Below are 23,308 nucleotides of genomic sequence, written 5' to 3'. Positions count from 1 at the left end.
ACAACGCCAAACACACACGACCTTTACTCTCTTCATGATATGTGAGTGTGAACTCGTGAACTGATGATTAGGACTGCACTGAACAATAACCACTTAAACCACTGACAGTTTTTCTCTTCATGATATGTGAGTGTGAAATATTTGATTGTTGATTTTGTTTTTAATGAATATTAAAAGTATTGAAGCAAAACTTCTCTAGTCTTCCCAGTTAAACTCCTGATGGTGAATATGAAGCCACTGACCAATCAGAGTCCAGTATTCCGGTGAGCATGATCTCGTTCTGATGTCCTTTGATTGGCTCAGCTGTGGATCTGACCTGGGATCAGTGCTAATGAGCACACAATGGAATGCTAATTGCGAGTATTGTCTCGCAGCGCTGCTGTTGTTTTAAACCCTGATCAACATGCTCTCTTTTATCTTATCAGCTCCAGTCAAACAAACAAGCCCAGAGGACTAAACACGCTGCTGCGCCAAAACACGCGACCCACTGCTGACTTACAACACAGCAACTAGATTAATTAGCCACTAACTACCCGTTCAAACCCGCAAAACTTCAGTTCTTCAGTTATATGCAGCTGCTAGGATGTTTTCACACTGACGTTTAATGGTTTGTTCACATCACTAACATACTACATTACTCTCTCTCTCTTTATATACTACACATACTACACATCTCAACTGCTCAATTGTTTAAATCACTGCTAAATGTAACTATATTTGTATCCTACTTTATCTGCACATATCCAGTCCACTCACGTACAGTGATATATACTGAATAGACAACTGCTTGATTGCTTGTATTGTTACAAAATGTAAACAATATAATCTGATAAATGCAACTATAAAGCATGAAAATATGCACTCCCTAGTGAAAAAAAATAGTATACTTAAGCATGCTTGATTGCTTGTATTGTTACAAAATGTAAACAATATTTGTGTGCTAAAGTGAAACTATTTTAAGTATACTTAAGTACACTTTAAATATCCTAACCCTTCTTGTATTTAAGTTTTGAAATGCAGAATTCACTCAGCATGCACTTCAAATGTATTCTCACACACTTCTCTCTCTCTCTCTCTCTCTCTCACACACACACATGTTGTGTTTCCATGTTTTATGGGGACATTCCATAGGCATAATGGTTTTTATACTGTACAAACTGTATTTTCTATCACCCTACACCAACCCTACACCTAACCCTACCCCTTACAGGAAATTTTGTGCATTTTTAGATTTTTAAAAACTTCATTCTGTATGATTTATAAGCTTGTTTCCTCATGAGGACCTAAAAAATGTATTGGTATTACTATCCTTGTGGAGACATTTGGTCCCCTTAACGTGATAAATACCAGGTACACACACACACCCACCCACACACACACACACACAAACACAGACACACAACTTCCCGGCAACCCTTCAAAACACACAAGCAAATGCATAGAAATAAAAACACACGAGCAACCATATACAGACACAACACACGTGGTTTTTGAGGGACTCTACACAGATGAGAGAGTTTGAGAGGTCAATAAGAGTGGAGTTTCCTCCTGTTTATAATCTTCAATCAGGAGTTAAATGAAGCAGAATATGTGGCGGTGAGTAGATTGCGTGTGTTTATGGCCAAATCTAGTTTCTCTAAATGAACTGTGATTACTGCACGAGTGCTGCTACCAAAATAACTCTGAGTAGACTTAATCAGACTTCCACATCATTTCATTTAACGCTGATCTACACATGAACAGCCAGAGAGCCGGTTATTGTGACGCTTCATCAAAGGACCACGGCTACAAACTTGCTCAGGGCTTTAAAGTCAAGATTTGTTCCTAGAAAGAGCATAATCTGGTTTAATCTCTGCGACACACGCTCACCATTATTTTTAGCAGCAGTGTTTCAAAAACCGCCGAACGCTGGAGGATATTTGTACAGTGAGGTCAAAAAACGAGCCACATCGAAGAGCGGAGAGGAAAACATGCCTCAACTAACCCCACAGAAAACAAACCCAAACGGAAAAAGAAGAACATGCAGACTGAAAGAGACTTCAGAAGACGTGTAAGGGTCCGGGAGCGTCCGAGGAGACTGACCTGCTCCGAAGGCGAAGAAGAAGCTCTTGTCGGGCTGCTCCTCCAGCAGCGCTCGGACGCGCCGGCCCATGCGCTCGTTACGCTTGTAGATCAGCTCCTGTCTGAAGTAGAGCTCGATCTCCTGCGCCGTCACCTGCTCGCTCGCCGGCAGCGTCGCGTTCTTGAAGTTCGGCACCTGGACGCAAATCACACAGACATCGTTGCAGTCTAGGTTAGAAAAACAGATGCTCTTACAGTTTTTCTTGATTGCTAACACACATTTTGATTGTATTTGTAATTGTAAAAACTTTACTGTTACTTTGTTCTGCAGCATGATAAATTTTGTATTTACACCACATACAAGACAGACAAAATACAACATTACAGTTTTTCTCGATTGCTAGTACTTATTTACTTATTTAGTTACAGTAACTGACAGTATATACCAATGTGTGTTTACTGTATATTCTGTTGTTTGGCTTTTGAACTTTTCTCTTCTAGTACTTTTCATTTACTGTAAGATCACTTTACAGTAGTGTAGTGAAAGTCAGCTTTTCTTACAGTTTAGTGCTGAATTTTACTGTATCTGCACCGCTCTATTTATGCTGCAAACTGTAACAGATATTGACTTGCAAAATGTCTCCTGTTTCCCAAAATAAGACAAAAGAAAATGTGTTTTGGACTAAAATGTTTGACTTTGGAGGTGTTGAAGTTTGCACAAGCTGGTGTGTAGTTTTGAGACTGTGCTTGTAGTTGTGAGAAAATGGGGAATTGTGTGTTTGTTAGCAATCAAGAAAAACTGTAATAGCACATTAAGAAAAACTAAATTAAAAAATTTTAATATAAACAAACAATTCACTATTTTCTAATGAAATGAGGTCTGAAGAATGAATGTTGTATCAGATGCAAGTAATCACGCTTCTCTCTCTCTAATACTCTACTATACATAATACACTGCTTTTAATACAGCAATACAGTAATGTTTTAAAATTAGTAACGGAGGATTGGGCTCAGCAAGTTGTGTGTACTGTGTACATTTATCATCTATATATAAATACAGTACAGAAAATATTTACATGTATATATTTATATTCATATAATTTATATTATATATACAGCGGGTAAAATAAGTATTGAACACGTCACCATTTTTCTCAGTGAATATATTTCATTGAATATATTTTTACCAGATGTCGGTAACAACCCAAGTGATCCATACATACAAAGAAAACAAAACAAATTCAGAAATTAAGTTATGTGTAATAAAATGGAATGACCCACGGAAAAAGTATTGAACACACTTACTGAAATGTATTTATTAGTTGTCAGCAGCACCTTTAGAAATATATTTACTGGGAAAAATGGTGATGTGTTCATTACTTGTTTTAAGCACTTTTGGTATTTTTTTTATTTAGAAATATGGTGTTTTGTTAATTTTATGTTTGAATGTGTTTCTATTTATTTTTACAGAATAAATATACACTGTACACACTCATATATTATATAAACAAAAACTTTTATTTTGGATGCGAGTAATCACGATTAATCTTTTGGCAGCACTAATAACTATCTAAAACACACACACACACACACACACACACACACACACACACACACACACACACACACACACACACACACACACACACACACAAAAAAAAACTTTATGTAAGGTTTTTAAAGTTTCCTCCAAAAAAAAAAAAAAATCTGAAACGATCTGTTCATAAAATCAAATCTGAAAAATCTTTTCACAGGAATAAACTGAAAAGTAAAGTGTCCCGGACTCTCTTGGGTGAGACGGATGGAGCGCAGCAGCGGTCAGGAGCGTGACAGGACCTCAGTACCTGCGAGGTGTCGTGGCTGAAGATGATGGAGTTCAGGTCTCCACAGTTGTAGTGCTTGATCAGGTGCTCGGTGGTGTAGGGCATCTGCAGGCCCCCGGCGCGGAGACTCTCCTGCTGCAGGAGCGTCTGATTCAGAGCGAAGATCACCTGAAACACAAACCAGAGCTGTAGTGTTCATCCTGCACACCTGCCAGAGAACCTCTTATCATCCTGTCCACACCTGCACGACTGAAGCACAAAAGAAGATATTCTGAAGAATGTTCCCTAGTGAAAAAGAAATATACTTATTTCATGCTAATCATACTACAAATTAATTTTCATATTTATGTACTTAATAAAATGTCCTGCAATTGTACTTTTAGTGTAAAATGTGGCTGATTTTGAAAAATTAATTTTATAATGTAGACCGTTACTTTATCAGAAAATGTAAATGGTGTTGCGTGTGTTTTATAGCTGGATTTTACCATCTAAAGTGAGTCTGATCACGTAAGGCAAGGGAAGTTTATTTATATAGCACATTTCATAAACAATGGTCATTCAAAGTGCTTTACATAAAATGAATTAAAATAATATATATTTATACTATATGTGTGTATTTATATATACATAATAAATATGCTCTGTTGATGATTTGCTGCTATTTTGGCATTTCTGTTTTTTAGAAATGTTGTGATGTTTTGATTAAAGTCATTATATTGCGAGATTAAACTTGAGTCTTGAGTGGAAACAAAAACATCTAATTCTTGCAATGTTTTTTTAGATGATAGTATGCTGATTTAGTTACTGCTTTGACATGACTACTGAAACTAAGGCCTGTCTCCAGAATCACACCAAGATTCTTGATTTTTAGTTGTTTGTCCCCTAGAGTCAAGGTATGCATTCACCTTCGGAACTTCATCTTTGTTTCCAAATGCAATAACTTCAGTTTTTTTCCTTGTTTAACTGAAGAAAGTTCTGGCACATCCAACTGTTAATTTCATCAATACATTGGCAGAGGGAGTCAATGGGGCTGTAGTCATTTGGAGATAAGGCTTGGTAAATCTGTGTGTCATCTGCATAGCTGTGATAAGCAATTTGGTTCTTTCTCATTATTTGACTTAGTGGGAGCATATACAGGCTAAATAAGAGCGGTGCAAGAACTGAGCCTTGTGGGACTCCGCATGTCATGGACGTCCACTTAGACTTATGCTCTCCTAGACTCACATAATAACCTCTCCCTTCTAAGTATGACCTGAACCATTTGAGTACCATCCCAGAAAGCCCCCACCCAGTTTTCCAGTCTCTCTAGAAGTATGTTATGATCGACAGTATCAAACGCAGCACTGAGATCTAGTAATACTAGCACTGATATTTTGTCAGAATCAGAATTTAAGCGAATAGCATTTATTATCTTTATGAGCGCTGTATCTGTGCCGTAATGTGTTCGGAAACCAGATTTACTCCAAGTTGACTCCTTTTATACTGCAGGTTCTTTGTAGCCATGCATTCAGCCCAAGCAACCGTTAAAACATGTTAGTTTCCCCTTCTTGGGAGTGGTCCACTGATGAATGACTGAGTCTTCGAAGTGTTTCAAAGAGTTCACTGAAGTCCTTCTTAAGGAGTTCAGACGGCTCTTTCCGAATATCTTTCTACTCCACATGGATGATGATTTGATTTGCAGTCTTGTGCGTCATCAGAATGTTCCGAAGTTCCTTGTTTACATCAGAGATGGTTGCTTGAGGATAGCAGCATGTAGTTGTAGTCCTGCTACTGATGTTTCTGATAATGGAGTCGCCCACTATCAAGAGTCCTGGGCTCAGCTACGCTCTGAGCTGAATGCCGCTGTCTGCTTGACCTCAAGCTCCTGGATGATACGATCCATGTTCAGTCACATTGGGGATTCCTCACCCACATTTTTTGGTTCTCGCTCCCCGTTTGTGCCATCAATTAGTCTTTCGATCAGTTTTGGTTTGTTCCTCTACACTTGGTATAAACTTTGTTTCAAGAACCACAATCCTTTGTAGAAGTCTGTGGCAGTTCATGCAGAAAGTAGATTCCACAAGAGATGTTTTCTTTCTCATCTGTTTGCATGTAGACAGCTGTGTTTTCCCGTCTCTGCAGTGTAAGTTGCTGGCAGTGTGAGGCAAAGAGTTTTCTTTTTCATAGTGTTATTCCAGCCCCGAAAAGTTTTTAGTTTTAGTGTTTGCGCCAAAAATGTGTTGTCTGAGCACTGTGCTGATCTGCTGAAGTTAAATTGTTGAAAAAGTGCATAAGAACAAGTATGTTGTTGTGCTACTACTTTACACAGGAAAGTCACAAATGCTGCGCTTACACACTTGATCAGTGTATGAGGACTAGTGCTAGTGAAGACAGACAAGAAGAAGTGTTTTGTGTCTGGCGCTCCTGAAGCAGGTTCTGCTGAAGCCTGAGTGAGTCTCTCACAGATCAAAGGCTCCGCGGAGGAGAGTTTCTCTTAATTAGTTCTAGCTGCCGCTTTTTGTTGCTTCTGCTGCAGCTCACCTTTGTGTCACCATGAAATTTCCCAGTGTTTACACACACACACACTGATGATGGTTATCACTCACAATAGTTCCTTTTCCCAAACAAACTAGTGTATTTGCTTCCAACAGGAGAATCAATCATGTTTCCTCCACCTGTGAGCTCATAACCAAATACTGCAGATGAGTTTAAGTTTCTCACACACACACACACACACACACACACACACACACACACACTTGAGCTCTTTTCATCAGCGCCGGTGACACTCTCTGGCCCCGTCCATCATTGTTGGAGGGGCTCGTCCCAGAGAGGAGGGCAAAGCCCAGCAGATGCCTTCTTGTCTGGGACAAAGGGCCCCCGTCGTCCGCTGGGCTCCCTGTGCTTTCATCCCGTGCTCATCAAAGCCTCCTGCTCTGCATTTGAAAGCGCGCCGGCTTTATGCTGCTCAAATTAGCCTATCGCCACCCCGCTAGCCTCCCAAACTCCCTCCATCTGCTGCGGCCAAAGCATCTTCAGCGACGCAAAAGAGCCTTTCAGCCCCTTAAATTACGGCGCAGAGGAGGAGGAGGTGCTGAATGAAAGAGCCGGGCCTGAACGAATGCGTTGTGTCCGTTCTGTGGGTCACTGGCCACATTCACACGCGCGGGAACCAGAGAGCCTCCATATCAAAGCACTGCGGCCCTATGAAAGTCAGTAATTCAGCTTTGTGATGGAAATCGCCCATTACTTTACGATGGATGTGCTGAAAACACTCCACAGAGCTGAAGAGTGTGTGTGATTTCTGCACCGAACACAATCACAGAAATAATAACAATGACTGAGTCCAAACAGGTTTCCCAAACACTGTGAAAATCTGTGACAGGGCTTAAATAATATTAGTCTTAAGACCCGTTCACACCAAAAATAATAACGATAACCATATTAGCGTCCACACCAATGCAAGATATCGTTCTGTTTGTTGTAAGCGTGTGCTGCTGTCATCTGTCGCTTTACAGCTTTTTACGATCGCTGGGACATATTTCTCAATACTTGGGTCAGTTCTTCAGAACTCTTCAGACAGCGAGCACAACATCAGCCTCTTGCTTTGGCACAAAATGCATTCATTGACAACATCTGTCAGAGTACATGAATTCTTTTATCACCTCAGCACTTAAACTTTATGTACTACACAAGCCAGTTTGCACGTTTACATACTGTTTTCAAAACTGTTGAACTTAAGTTAAAAGCCTAGCGCAGTACAAAAATGAATAAGACAAAAATTCTCTACATTACTTCAGTAATATCATATAGAAAAATCAAATACTATCATGTAGCTGAACATCTTCACAAGTGTTAGTCTTTCACTTTCATTACCATCTATACAAAAGGGAAAACCTAGGAATAATTTCGTACTGTAATGTATGTAAACATGGAACATGTAACATTTACTGCAGTGAATTATAAACAGTAGAGAGTTTTTACAAGTTTTTAAAGACATTTTACTAAAGCAAACACTGAATAATGCTACCTGTTGTTAGTGTTTTTTAGGTGGTTGTGTTATGAGTGATAAAGTGTGTATGATTGGATTGCTAGTGTTATGGAAGAATGAGTTGATTTGAGACGTATGAAATGTTTTGGTAGTTTTATTGCATTTCTTCTGTGACTGGAGTTTGGCTTTGATTCGCCTCAGTGTCAGAAGACTCTCTCTCAAACCTCACCATCAGGGTTTCATCCAAACTTCTGTCATGTCCACAAGCTAATGTGTTGATGGACTTCTGAGGAAGTACTAGTCACTGGATTAACCAAGTAAACTAGTTTAGCGAGGTATCATTTGCCTTTAGAGGAACTTGTGACTGGAATAGACCAGACTAATATCTGACAAAAAATAAATAAATAAAATAATTGTGGTTACTTTAAAACATGACAATGGTGCACAACAAGTTTTTCGGGTAACACTTTATTTTAAGGTGTGAAGGTGCCATTGTTAAACATGGTGCAGGTGTTTATTATTATATACACTTAATTATTCATAATTACATGCAAGTAACCCTTAGCCAAACACTAATCCTAACCCTAACCATATAGTAAGTACATGTAGTTAATTAATATTAGTCATTACTTAAATGTATAATTACACTGTAATAGGAACACCTTAAAACATAAAAATAAACACCTTAAAATAAAATGTAACCATATTTCCTTTATATTTTCAAAAATAAAAAATAAAAAATAAAATTTGCACACAGGCAACAACATTCCTTTTTATTTTGATCTGTGAAAATGACTAAAATGCTGTTTTATGTATGCCAGGCCAAATGCGTACGTTTTTGTTTTTGGTTGAAAGTTATGTAAATGTCCCATTTTGTTTTAAGAAAAGCATCAAGTGATGTTTTTGTGTAAGTTATGTAAATGTCCCCTTAGTGTTGTTCGTGAAATTCCACACAAGCTGAAACAAACATCACTAGACACTGTTTTCTGTGCTTCATCTCCTGCAGGTTTCACAAAGCGTCACAGTTTGCCGTCTGCTTTGGTTTCATTCCCTGTGGAGGGTCTTTATCTCACCGTGACGTCTCCAGACCGGCTCAACAGCATCACTAAAAGCAGCTCGTACCGCCGTAAACATTCCCGCACTGCATTAGTGAGTTAAACATCAACACGCAGAAGGTCCTCCTGACAGCCGCGGCTCCAGCGCTTCAGACGGCTGGCCCTTCATCTCAAGAGCTACGAGACCACTTAATCTTTCCTTCTTCTGAAAGAGTCACACACAGAGAGTGACGAGCGTATGTGTCGACTGTACACTACCGGTCAAAAGTTTGGGATCAGAACAATTTTTTAATGTTTTTTTAAAGTTTCATATGCTCGTCAGTGCTACATTTATTTGATCAGAAATACAGGAAAAATATTTATATTGTGAAATATTATTATGACGTAAAATAACGTTTTTCTATTTTAATATGCATTAAAATCTAATTTATTCCTGTGACGCAAAGCTGAATTTTCAGCATCATTACTTCAGTGTTCAGTGTCACATGATCCTTCAGAAATTATTCTAATATACTGATTTATTATGCTGGAAACTGTTGTGCTGCTTAATTTTTTTTTTTTTTTAAACCTATGATACTTTTTTCAGGATTCTTTGATGAATAAAAAGTTTATTCAAAATAGAAATCTTTTCTAACATTATACACTACTATTCAAAAGTTTGTGGTCTGTTTTCTTTTTTTTTTTTTTTTTTTTTTTTTGTTTATTTTAATTAGAAATCTTTTCTAGAATGTGCTAAATTGTTAAGAAGTGATAGCAAAGATTTATATTGATAGAAGAGATTTCTATTTTGAATAAATGCTTTTTTTTTTTTTACTTTTTATTCATCAAAGAATCCTGAAAAAAGTATCACAGTTTTCAAAAAATATATTGACATTTATAATTCTAATAATTAATCAGCATATTAGAATGATTTCTTAAGGATCATGTGACACTTTATACTGGAGTAATGGCTGATGGAAATTCAGCATTGCATCACAGAAATAAATTACATTTTAAAGAATATTAAAATAGAAGCCATTCTTTTACATTGTAATAACATTTTACAAGATTACTGTATTTTTTCTGTATTTTTGATCAAATAAATGCAGCCTTGATGAGCATAAGAGACTTCTTTAAATGACATTATAAGTCTTACTGATCCCAAACTTTTGAACGGTAGTGTATATGTGATCAAATAAATGCAGCCTTGTTTAAATATAATTTACACATGAGCCACAGGTGCTGAATGATTCAGGCGACTCACTCATAAAGAGTCATTTATTTAATTTCTGAATAAATCAACTGAATGAATGATTCAAACACTCATTAAGAGAGCATCACTAAATCAGCTGAATGATTCAGGTGACAATATTAAACAGTCATTTATTTCTGAATGAATCAACTGAATAATAATAATTTAAATTTAAAATATGATTCGAGCAAGAGGCACACTGAATCACTGAATCACTTGAGTGCTGAATGATTCAAGTGACTCACTCATAAAGAGTTACTTTTAAGAATTGAATAAATGATTCAATGACTCATTCTTGAAAACAGAGCCACTTCTGCACTGACATATGTATATGTATTTATGGAAATATCTGTGTCTATAGAAAAAGGAAGCTGTAGGCCTTCAGTCTTGAGCTCTAATGTGATTTTATGTCTAATGTTATTCTAAGTAGGTGGTTCTTGTCTGGAACTAATTGCGGTGCAGTTGTGCGATGAACAGACAAATGCAGGTCGGCGTAGATGCGATGCATTAGTGCTTTGAGCCGTCTAGACTGAGAAATGCAGGTCATTTAGTCTGTGTTCTGCATTTACTCCGCAGGCCCTGTGTTTACCTTACTGCTCAGTCGCAGCCAAATATTTACGCTGTCTGACAGAATCAGTGTCACACGCTTAAGTAAAGTGGCTGCGCTTTGATTGACAGCTTCATCCGGCCCACACACGCAGCCTCAGCCAATCAGCTCGCAGGAACAGTGCACTTCATACTCCAGACGTCTTGATGACGGATTTTAAACATAAACATGTCCAAAGGTCTCTCAGTGAATCTGAGCACATGTGATAACTGACAAGAGTTAGAAAATGATTAAAATGTTGAGCATGCCACAACACTCTCAAAAAAGTGTGATTGTAAGACCCTTAAAGAACAACTTTGTGCCTTATTTACCCCTAAAAGGTTCATAGAAGTACCTTAACGGTACATTCCACACACCACAGCATTATGTGAAGTTGCAGGCATCTGCTTGGCTTCAGCTCAAGCGTCTCACACTGAAAATCTTCATGTAGAATCGTCCCTGTAGTGGAAAAATATGTGCGGATAACCTCTCAACCCCAAAGAAATGGATCCGCATGTGGCCGCGAGCCATCGGCCGTTTGTGGCTTTTCAACCAGCTTCCAAATTGATGTAGACTCTGAAACACTGAAAGTCCATCCGTCAGACCGCAAACACACACCCACGCACACACACACACACACACACACACAACACACTCGCACACACACACACACACACACACACTCACACACACACACACACACAGACAGAAACACACACACACACACACACACACACACACACACACACACACACACACACACACACAGATTCTAAACATATTTGAAACAGAGTTGCTTCTGAATGCATCCGTGTGATTGTGATTGTGAGGGAGGGAAAGCATCCTGAGCATGAGGACTTTCACAGAGGAATTCTGACAAACTTCTGGGAAAAGAGAGGAGTAAGAGCTGCTCGGCTGGTTGGTGTTTATCAGAGGTCTTACTGTTTTTTACGATTGCTTGGGCACAATTTTAAAAACAAGGCTCATTTTGTCAAAACACTATACACAATTATCACATCCACACACACAAGTATCAGAACATCTCAGATCCGAAGCACTTCATTCAAAGCTTTACCATAATTTAACAAAACCAAATTTTGGTACCATATGGCACACACATCCAGTTAGATTCAGTTTGAAACACTTAGACACTGCTGGGCACAATCTTAAACACTTTTAACATTTCTATTTTTGATGCATTTTTTTTTTTTTAGATATTGTTAAAATACATGAATATACAGACCAAACACAACACATGAGACAAGTACTGCACATTCATGACAATATTTATTTCCCAACACATCGTTAAAATCCTTCAGTACATCCTTGCAATTAGGCTGCATTTTGCAATGGAAATCAGAATGTATTCCAAATACAATATACAGTAGTACATAAAGTTTTGTGGAGATGAGTAAACAACACCTCAGCATCATCTCTTCATATGGCTGGGTATGGCCACTTCATCCATATCACAGTCAATGTCCTCCCTTGCAGAACAGTGAGAGAAGAATCTTCTCAAATGTTGAATCCATCCTCACACAGACTCTGCATCTGTTAGGTCACAGGCCTCCTCCATTGCTTGAATGAGGGGTGTAGCATAGGGTCAGAGGTCATAAACCTTCCACTGCCATGCAGAAGGAGAAAAGGAAAGGAAAGAGGAGAGTGTTGTGGGAGGTTCTGGAATAATGGCACCAGACACCTAGTCTGTCCACCGCTTAGTCTGTCTAAAAACATAAGTGGTCGATGTTGTAAGGACCTATTTTGGCGTGCCAGTGGAGGACCCCATTCTGCGTGATTGCAGCATAGATTGTGATGTCACCACCACGTTGACCCGGGACATTCTCCCTATTCCTCTTCCTGCACCACTGCCTTTCATTTTTGTTGAAGACAAAAATTCATTCATCTGTTAACTTTTTATAGTGCTTACACCTTGATTGTTGAGTTTACAGTTCAGCACCTAATAGGTTCATATGTGTAGTATTTTGTAAAGTAGTGTCTTGAAATGGCAAAGAAGTGACATAATGATAGATTTCTGTGTCTCATGTAGAGAAGTGTGTGTAGTGTTTTGCAAAAAGTGTGAGGCTGAGAATGTGCTTATAGTTGTGCAGATCTGGGCTGAGGTTCTGCTCTTTGAGTGTAAGGTTTCACTAGCTGTGTGTTATTCACTAGGAATAGTAAAAAACTGTAATGACACACCAGCTTCGTTGGCTATTGTCATGCCGAGAAACTAATTGAAATTCTATAAAAGTGCTACTTTAAAAGGTTTTAGATAAAAACTCTCAAATGAATTAAGGTTTGACTGCTAAAAATGTCTTCAAAAGTGTTTACAAAAAGAAACAAAAGACGAAGGTTGCATGAATGAAGTCAGTTATGGAAGAGCAGATAATAAAAGCCCCGACTGAAAAACAAACATGAAGCCATTGAAAACGGAATCAGGAGTTTGAGTGTTTGCAGTTCGAAACAGCTTGACAAAGTGAAATTTCCAGCAAAGTTCTCTCCGGCTGGTAGCACCTTCAAACTACCATTGGTTTGTGGTGATTACATAACAGGTGGGCGTGGCTCTGAGGCTCCGCCTTCTGTGATGCGGAAATCTTCTGTTCAGTCGCTGGAACAACAAAAAAAAAGGAGAGCTGCGTTACAGCAGAAATTAAAGTTGTACTTCTAATTCTACAGTGACACTGACACAATTTATTTACATGTTCAATACTGCAAAGATGCTTGTATTAAAAGAATAGTTCACCCAAAAATGAACATGTGCTGTAAATGTGCTCAACTCAGGCCAGCCAAGATTTGGAGAAATCTTTTGCCTTTCTTAGAAAGCTTTTGTCTTCTCCAGATGTTCACTGATGGACTGGAGTGCTGTGGATTACTTGTGGATTATTGTGATGTTTTTATCAGCTGTTTGGACTCTCATTCTGACGGCACCCATTCACTGCAGAGCATCCATTGATGAGACACTGATGCAATGCTACAACGCACAGAGCGACAGCATGTTCACTGTGAGAGTGTGTGTAGTTTTAATGAGGTCAGTGAGCACACACACACACTCACACACACACAAAGAGCTCCATCCCCAAAGACAAACACTCTTTGGGTGTAAATGACCCTGAAAACGCGTGGAATTCTCTCTCAGCCGGGACCAAGAGTAAACAATGCAGGGGCGCAGGCCGCGAGCAAACGCTTTCACACACGAGACCCTCCGAGAACAACAGCTCAACAATACAGCGCTCGCGAGATTCGCTCTGTGGATCGGTCAGAGAGCCGCCAGACACTTCAAAGAGCGAGTGACCGCCGGCGTGAAAGAGCGTTCGACAGCAGCGTCTTTCATCTGCTGCAGGAGGGGATTGTGGGAGTGCGATCACATCAGCGGTCGTAATGTTGAGCACACAGGACACACACGAGAGTCTGGAGCTGACGGAGACGTTAAAGTGCCTCAGTCAACAGTCAGCAGTGTGACTCCACCAGCATCTGCTCCACGAGTGACTGACAAACACTACACAACACTGAGAGAAATGAGGCTGATAAACACATTTTCAAAACTTTACACACAAATCCAGAAAATGCACACAAAACGCAAAACGCCTCACATCTCTTGCAAAATGAAGCACTGCATTCAAAACATCACAAACATCTCAAAAGCAAACATTGACCATAATATTAATTCCTGTAAGATTTTTGTGTTTTAATAGAGAACTGAATGTTGTGTTTTGCAAAAAGTGTTTTATGAAATTGAAGTCAAAGTCTGATAATTAGTGTATGGTTTTGTAGATTTGGTGTGTACTTCTGCTGTTTGTGTGTCAGCTTTCAGAAACTGTGTGACAAGAAAAGATTCTGTGTCTCAGCAGCTGAAAAAACTAATCTGGGGGAAAATCTGGAAAAAAAATAAATAAATAAATAATCCATAAGCAGAGCTTTGCATTAGTATGGAAGTCTTGTTTCTGACAGAATAAAAAAAATCTAAATTGTGACTTTTTATCTTGCAATTTCAAGTTTATATCTCATAATTCAGACTTTTCTACATAAAAGTACAAGAAAAAGTTCTGAGATATCAACACAGTTCAGATTTCGAGAAATATATATATTTTTTATTCCATTGAAGAAACGGACTTCCATACATTCAGCTGATAATCACGCACTGAAAAAATGTGAGCAATTATCCAATTCATTGTTAGTAAATTTCACAAATAAATACAAAGCAACAGCAAGTAACAATGGATTAAATGTGAAATTTTGAAGAAGACTGAAATTGAAAAGTTTTATTTACATAATATTAATATGAAATTAATAAAATAATTAATTAAAAATAGTCAATTATATATATATATATATATATATATATATATATATATAAAATTAATAAAAAATAAAGACCTTTTTTAAGGGTTTTTTTTTTTTTTTTTTTTTGGTAAAAACATACTCCAGTATTGGTTTTGAAGTTCGAAAAAAAAATATTTTTAGTGTTCTGTTTACTATGAACTTCAAACTTCAGCCTGTACAGCATCATAAGCGATCGCGCTCCTGTCCATCACTAACACAGTTAACACCTCTCTGATCCTCATGTATTAGCACGTTAAGAGGAACAATAGCGGCTGTAATTACTCACACACACATGCTAATGGAGGCCGACACACAAACAAATCCCTGAGTGGACTGTCAAAGACCACAGGGACAGAACAATAACAGGGAATGATGGACAGAGCTTGAGCTGGAGCAAAGATACGCTTTCACACACACACACACACACAAGAACAATAACAGGGAAAGATGGACAGAGATTGAGCTGGAGCAAAGATACGCTTTCACACACACACACAAAATCCATCACAAACTCACACACATGACTGCATGAAGAGAACCCTTCTGGAAACTTTATATTTAATGCTGATCAAACCTAACCAGCCATGCACACACACACACACACACACACACTGCAGAATTTAAGTTTAAAGTGTAAATGGCAAATATGTCTAATAAAACATCTGCACTTGGCATCTGGATCATTTAATAAATAACTGAGAACAGCCCTTATACAGACTGCAGTATGAAGGGCGGTCATTCAAAACAAACAAACACAGAAATAAAAAAAGAATAATAATCAGAGACGATAAATCTGAGGAGGTAGAGCAACAAACTCCCAGCAAACTCTCAAACATGAGCGTGTGAGTGGAAACAAATGAGAAACACCTGCTGCTGAAGAACGAGCGAGAGACACCTGAAATACAGTGAAATACAGCTGCTGACACAAACTGTAAAAAAGCCCTCCCATTCTAGTTAGGAAAATCCTGCTACTTCACACCGGTTCATTTAGAGAGACTCAGTAAAAACACCTTCGTCTGAAAATAAACCTGACGCCCAAATGAGAAACACAGAGATGTTTTTACTGCGGAAACTTCAGGACTAAAACACACCGAGCCAGCAAAATACGAGAGTGTGAACACGTTTCTGAAACATACGGAAACAAAGAGACAGTTTGATTACGTAGCATTCACATGACAATTAATATGCGGTCATTTTCTCAATTTAACTGCACTGACACTATCAGACGAGAACAAAACTAGAACTGAAATGATCTGAAAGAGTTTGTGTCATAACTGAAGAATTTTACAACACTAATGGAATAGTTCACCAAATTTGCTGAAAAAGATTTGTATAAATGTAGCACTGCATCAGTGTCTCAGCAATGGATGCTCTGTAGTGAATGGGTGCCGTCAGAATGAGAGTCCAAACAGCTGATAAAAACATCACAATAATCCACAAGTAATCCACAGCACTCCAGTCCATCAGTGAACATCTGGCGAGGATGAGAGTTGAAACACATCCAGCATTAAGATGTTTTTAACTCAAATACATAGAGTCCATAATCCATAATAACACTTCCTCCAGTGGAAAAAGTGTTCTGGTGTGAATCAGGAGAGAAATCTGCACAGATCAAGCAGCGTTTAAACAGCTCTAAACGTGAAAGCTTTTGTCTTCTCCAGATGTTAAGTGATGGACTGTCTGATCTGTGAGCTCCAGCGCTGGTTCTGCGTGAGACTCGTGGCTCTGCGGCTGACGGTTTGTGTTTGAGCCGCTGATGACCGCAGACCGATCGCTCCGAGACTCATCTGATGACCGCAGCGCTGCGAGGCGGCAGATTTAAATGTGCCATTTAAGGGGCCCCATCTGTACAAACACCATTTATCATTACTGGCCGTGTTTCTGAAATCCAGTGTGATTTGGCAGCGAGATTATTTTCTCAAAGCTTTAAAGTTATGTTTAAACGCCACAAAGTGGTAAGCATTAAAAACACCAGTGGAATTCTAGGCTGGGGGCGTGTTTAAAGGCGCCAGAAGTTATTAAAGGATTTGGCCGGTTCTTACAGTCCCTGATTTTGTCCCCCCCGAGCGGGGATGATCCTTAGATCCAGCGAGGACGAGAGGTTCAGTCATCTGTCTGAACTTAGCTGAATAATGACACTGCTGTCTTTAGCACCGCTTTACAGAACATAGCTGAGTTTCCATCATTGACTTTGCTTAGGGATGGTAGATATGGCCTATATACTTAATGTATAACAAATAATATTTTTTCTATTGATATTTTCCCCATATGATTCAATACTGATATTTATTACGATATTAGTTTACCGTCAGGGGGAAAGGAAATGCTTTCCACATGTCTGTCAGACTTTGATAATGAATGTAAACAGAACTTGTTTGTTTAACAATTAAACTCCACACTTTTTTTTTTTTTTTTTATTTAGGGTCCCCATGAAATCCATTTTATTTTTCTTAAAATTATGTGTTTTCCATTTTTCTGGATTTTGTGTTTTTATGATTTAAAATCAAAAATTATGTCTAATGAAATGAATTAATTCCGTTTTTAGCAATTTAATCGTTTTAAAATGTGATCAAATGATAATATAACAATTTACCCCAAAATACTTTCGCACAAAGCACAACAGAAATGTCTAGATTAAAACATATGCTGATTGTATGATGATATCCTTATGATCATTAATGATAAATACATTTTAGTGTGTACACTAGAAGTATATTTCTGTCATAATTTCTTCAAGTTAAACCAGACTTTGGTGCTGGTGAAGATCTGAGTCTCAGTGTGTGTTTGACGGTGTTTTTCTCAAAGTAAACGCTGCTCTGGAGATGAAGTTTGTGTCTCATTTACTGAGACGCAGACGAGTGTCTCATGTGTCTGAGTTTGTGTAGCAGATGAAAGTGTTTATTTCCGCTCTTCTCTTCGATTAATGCATATCCAAACCCCAAAGCTTATCATTATTATCCACAGACATTTTATTGCGATCTCAATATGATATTATTGTTTGTCACCCAGCACTAATTCTGTTGTTTTCCTGTTCATCTCTGAAAAACTGTGAAACAGTCTGTACTGTGTAAACACTACAGAAATAAAGCAGACCTGACCCTCGGCCCATGCATTTTCACACAGAGGAACTCCAGCGTTTGAGAAGCGAACTAATAGAAGCGTCAGATTCCCGTCAGAGACTGCGGCGTTCACGCATTTCATACTGAGCTGCTATCAGAGACTCGTGCATAAGCCAATCAAAGCTCGTGAAAGCCCAGCCTGGGTTAGATTTAACCTGATATAACCATCATAACACACATTATTATCTTTATCAAGCATCTTTATGCAATGGTTTTACTGTAAGCATGGAGTGTACAAACTAATGTCTATGTTTCCTTTGTAAATAACGCAATGAAACTGTGTCATACAAAGAAATGATGTGCTCTGCAGAATGACTGCTGCAATCAGAAACAAAACGGAGAATCAACAGAGAGAATCAATCCAATATCAATAACTGATTATATGTAAGGTTTTTTTATGCACTTTTTTTTGCATAGTAAAACAAAATGCATATTCTATGATAAGCTGTCGTTTGATATTTTTTCTAGCTATTTTTAAACCACATCAGTGTTTTCTTTGTAGGGTCATTAAAAGCAAATATAGAGAAATCTCCTCTCCAGATCTCACTTTTGGTCACTACTGTATGACAAAAACCACAAAAAAAATCACTAAACAATATTGAATAATGAGCTGAATAATGACACTACTGTCTTTACAGCAGAATTTGGATTTGATGAACAATCATGATTCTGCTATTTTACTGTTTATTAATGTAAAGCTGCCTTGAAAAAATCCAGTTTGTATGAAGCACTAGAGAAATAAATTACAAAACTACAGAATATTATGAAGTTTGTATGATGTCGTGTATTGTTGTATTATTACAGTTTGCTGCCATAATGACACTGTTGTTTTCTGCAGAGCTGCTGTACTACTGATATTGAAAATATTGATACAACATTACGATTCCCTGCGTCCGCCGCTCTGAAGGACTGACTGACTTCAACAAGGGGGTTTTGAGTCAGATTCAGACGAGAACCATTACGCTCAAATCACTTTTAATAACACGAGACACTCTGAAAGCAGAGCGTTTGTACAGCTGACGCAGAAGCAGGCCTGCGCGCTAGAGATGCTCCTCCACACTCATTCTCTGAGCCACAAGTGATACAAGTGTACAAGTACAAGAAAAGACAGCACGTTCTGATGGTCACACGGTTTGTATATCTGCTACACTACCAGTCAAACATCTTAAATAATTACGAAGTTTTGAGAAGTCTCTCCAAGGCTGCATTTATTTGATCAAAAATGCAGTAAGTTTGTAAAAAACAGTAAAATTGTTTTTAAAAAAATTACATTTAAAATAGCTGTTTTCTGTGAATATATTGTAAAATGTTATTAATTGTGTCACATGTTCCTTCAGAAACCATTCTTTGATATCAGTGCTCAATTGCTAATAATATTTTTTATTCATAGAAATATTGTGCAGCACAACTGTGTTCAACATTGATAATAATCAGAAATGTTTCTTGAGCAGCAAATCATCATATTAGAATGATTTTCTGAAGATCATGTGACACTGGAGACTGGAGTAATGATGCTGAAAATACAGCTGCGCATCACAGAAATAAATTACAGTTTAACAGAGATTCACATAGAAAACAGCTGTTTTACATTCTAATAATATTTCACTTTTTTTTTAGGTAACAATATTTTAAGGCATCCTTGTTACACGTTGCACGTACTTACTATTGTAATAACAAAAAATTATGCATGATTACATGCAAATAATCCTAATCCTAACCATATAGTAAGTACATGCAGTTACAGTTTTTTTCAGCTGCTCACACATTTTCAAAACTTTGCCTCTTTCTTTTTTTTCTAAACTTTACTCACAAATCCAAGAATTGTACACAGAATGCAAAACGCCTCACATCTCGTGCAAAATGAAGCACTGCATTCAAAACATCACAAAACACATCTCAAAAGCCAAACATTTGCGAACACATTTGCCATAATATTAATTCCTGTTAGATTTTTGTGTTACATAGAGAACTGTGTGTTGTGTTTCACAAAAAGAGCTTTATGAAGTTGAAAACCGAATCAAAGGCTGATAATTAGTGTATAATAGTGTATGGTTTTGTAGATTTGGTGTGTGCTTCATTTGTTTTTTTGTTGGCTTTCAGAAACTGTGTGACAAGAAAAGATTCGGTGTCTCAGCAGCTGAAAAAACTGTAATTAACATTACTCTGTACTTCAGTGTATAATTACACTGTAACAAGTCTAACCTTTTTTTACTGTATTTTAGAACAAATAAATGCAACCTTGCTGAGCAGACTTCATTAAAAAACACCATAAAACCTGAATGAATCCAAAGGTTGTAAACTCAGTGTTTTACTCTCGCTCACCTGAGAGAAGCTGAGTCCGTTCAGAGGATGGCACTGCTCCTCCACCTTCTCCACGGCTCCCGTCCTCTTCCTCATCCTCTGGGCCTCCTGCGCCAGATACAGGTCCCAGGCACAGGAGCGCCGCGCGTCTTGATGTCGGCCTCGGTCAGAGAGTTGGACCATCAGCATCACCCACACGGGGCCGCTTGCGCTCCCAGTTCCCGGCGATGGCGTTGAACAGGTAGTCTGCGTACAGGCCCTTGCCCCCCCCGCTGGTCCGGGGTCATCCAGGACGGCAGCATGAATGGCTTGACGTACTCCAGGTGAGTCTTGAGCCGCCGGGTAGATGTCTCTGGGCAGCAGGTCCTGCAGGTTTCGCTCCCTGCGGCAGCAGCTGGCAGCTGCTCAGCGCTGAGATGGTGTACGGGTCAGTCAGGTCCAGCTCGAAGCACACGATGCTGCTCTCCTGGAAGGCCTGCTTGGAGTTCTCGGGATGAAGTCCCAGACGCTGTGTGTACGGGACGTGAATGGTGCCGTTAGAAGTACGAGGGCGGGTCTCGCTTTAAATCGTCCACAGGAAGGAGTTGAGCTCGCTTTGCTGGAGACAGAAAGAAAGAAGAGCGTTTCATCAGACACTAGAGGTTTGGGCTTTTCAAAAGCTTTCAGAGACATCAACTAAAGAAGTCTCTTCTGCTCACCAAATCTGCATTCATTTGATCAGAAATACAGGTAAAATTGTAAAGTATTATTAGAATGTAAACACAACTGTTTTCTGTGTGAATCTCTGTTAAACTGTGATTTATTTCTGTGATGCGCAGCTGAATTTTCAGCATCATTACTCCAGTCTTCAGTGTCTGAAAAGGATTTGAAAAGGAAATAGCTTCATAGCTACACTTGTTATTGACCCATAACCTCAAAACGTCCAAATATTGGCCAGTAAATGTCACTCTGTCACAACATCAGTGTTTTTTTGTTTTTGTTCTCTCAGATTAATGAGATGAGGATGTGCGCTGTGAAACACTTGTGAAAAAGCTTGGTGAAGCTTCATAAAGATGTTCCGAGGACACTCAAACCAAAGGCAGGCTGTTTTGTTTCTGAACTAAGAGCTGATGTTTATTCACAGCAATGTCTTCACTAGACAGTTCATATCTAATTAGTGCCACCGGGGCCTAGCGTGAGCGTCGACACCGACGGCCATTCAGGAAAAAAAAAAAACACTCCAGAAACAAGTTTCATGCACAAATGCATATTGAATAAAGTGACAGAAACATAGTTTATAGCCCCTAAATATAACACTGTCAGCTTAATGCAGAAGCATTGTGTGTTTATGTTCAACAAAGTGAGCCTTTTAAAACTCGATCAATGGTCTGTGCAAATATGGCTTTCTAAGAGCTCTTATCTTCCATTCAAACACTGTGATTTTAAACACCTTTTTAGTGCAAATAATAATAATAATAAAAAACCCAGTGTTTATATTCCATTATGACACGTGCATGTTCCATATCAAAGAGCTGATGGTGCTTAATAACTTTCCATCACTGGCATAAAGAGTCCTAAATTACATTATTAAACCAGTCAATGTCATGCAACTTTAACTTTTATGTACATAAATATTCATATTTGCACACTGAATGCTGATGAGCCGCTGATTTGATTGATAATATACTGTGAGGAAGTGATTTGTAAGTTTTTAATAAAGAAAGCCCTTACTTCATGCGTTGAGGTCGCAGCTGGTCTCTCTGGGTTTCTGCTGGTTTGCTCTCACCATCATCATCAAGCAGGTTTGGAGAAAAGTGCCCCAACTAACCACATCATCATTCATCATCATCACATCATCTCAGTCGTCTGCAGAAGCTCCAACCCAAACTCGACCAACTCTTCTCTCACTGACGATCAGAACATTCCACACAGAGAGAAGAGTGTCCGCATTGCATAGTGGAGTGACCCATGCTGGACTTGAGCCAGAGGCGAACTTTCGTGCGACATGATGATGCTCTTTAGAGAAACTCCAGCTCCATACGAGCAGATCGTGCTGCAGTGTTCACTTCACCACACATCCTGATCGAACGAACACACACTCAAACCGCCGAGGAACTCTTCAGTCTGTGGTTTAGCGGAGTTTCTCCTCAGACTCTCCGAATGAGTCGCTTCTGTTCCTCCGCGGCTTCTGACTCTCACTGCAGCGCAACAAGTTCTGTGTGTGCGTGGTGTGTGTGTGTGGTGAGGTCGGAGGGGGCTTCACCTCCCCCCAGCAGCCCCTCTCTCTCTGGGTAAATGTGAGCATCTCGCAGCCCCGCGGAACTCCTGCAGCAGCGACACACAGCGACTCCGCACACACACACACACACACGCACACACACACACACACACACAGAGACAGCGCGCGCGCGTTTGTTGCGCTACAGTGAGAGTCAGAAGCTGCAGAAACAACATAAAAGTTGTTGGGAAACTTACTTTAGAAATGTAAAATGTTACCAAATTTACAAGTGTTACAAAAGTTACAAAGTTACCCCAAAATGTAATAAGTAGCATAACTGTGTTCAATACTGTTTTCAACTGTTAATCAATTTATCAAACAATTATTTTAAAGCAGGCAGGGTTACATTACAGTAGTATTTAACACCAATTACTGCCAGAACTTTCAAAATCCTTCATCACATGAATAAGATGATAGAAATGTTCATTTTTTAAGCACAGCCGCCACAAAAAATCAGACTTTAGCAAGCGGCTTTTTTTTCACTTTTGAGATCAGTCCGAGGTTAAATGCCAGATTTAAATTCATAGCCAAATTTTAGTTTAAGTAGCTATGATGACTGTTTTTCTGAAATCACAGGTATGACAGGAT

The 23,308-nt window shown here is 38.8% G+C and overlaps 1 pseudogene; it reads right to left on the bottom strand.

Moving 5' to 3' along the window:
• Positions 1–1,653: 1,653 nt before the first annotated feature.
• Positions 1,654–22,316, bottom strand: LOC122137334 (annotated as a pseudogene).
• Between the last annotated feature and the right edge of the window lie 992 nt (positions 22,317–23,308).

This window comes from Cyprinus carpio, chromosome B5 (assembly GCF_018340385.1).
Source record: "Cyprinus carpio isolate SPL01 chromosome B5, ASM1834038v1, whole genome shotgun sequence".
In the NCBI taxonomy this organism is placed as follows: domain Eukaryota; kingdom Metazoa; phylum Chordata; class Actinopteri; order Cypriniformes; family Cyprinidae; genus Cyprinus; species Cyprinus carpio.
This window is presented reverse-complemented; position numbering and strand designations above follow the sequence as displayed.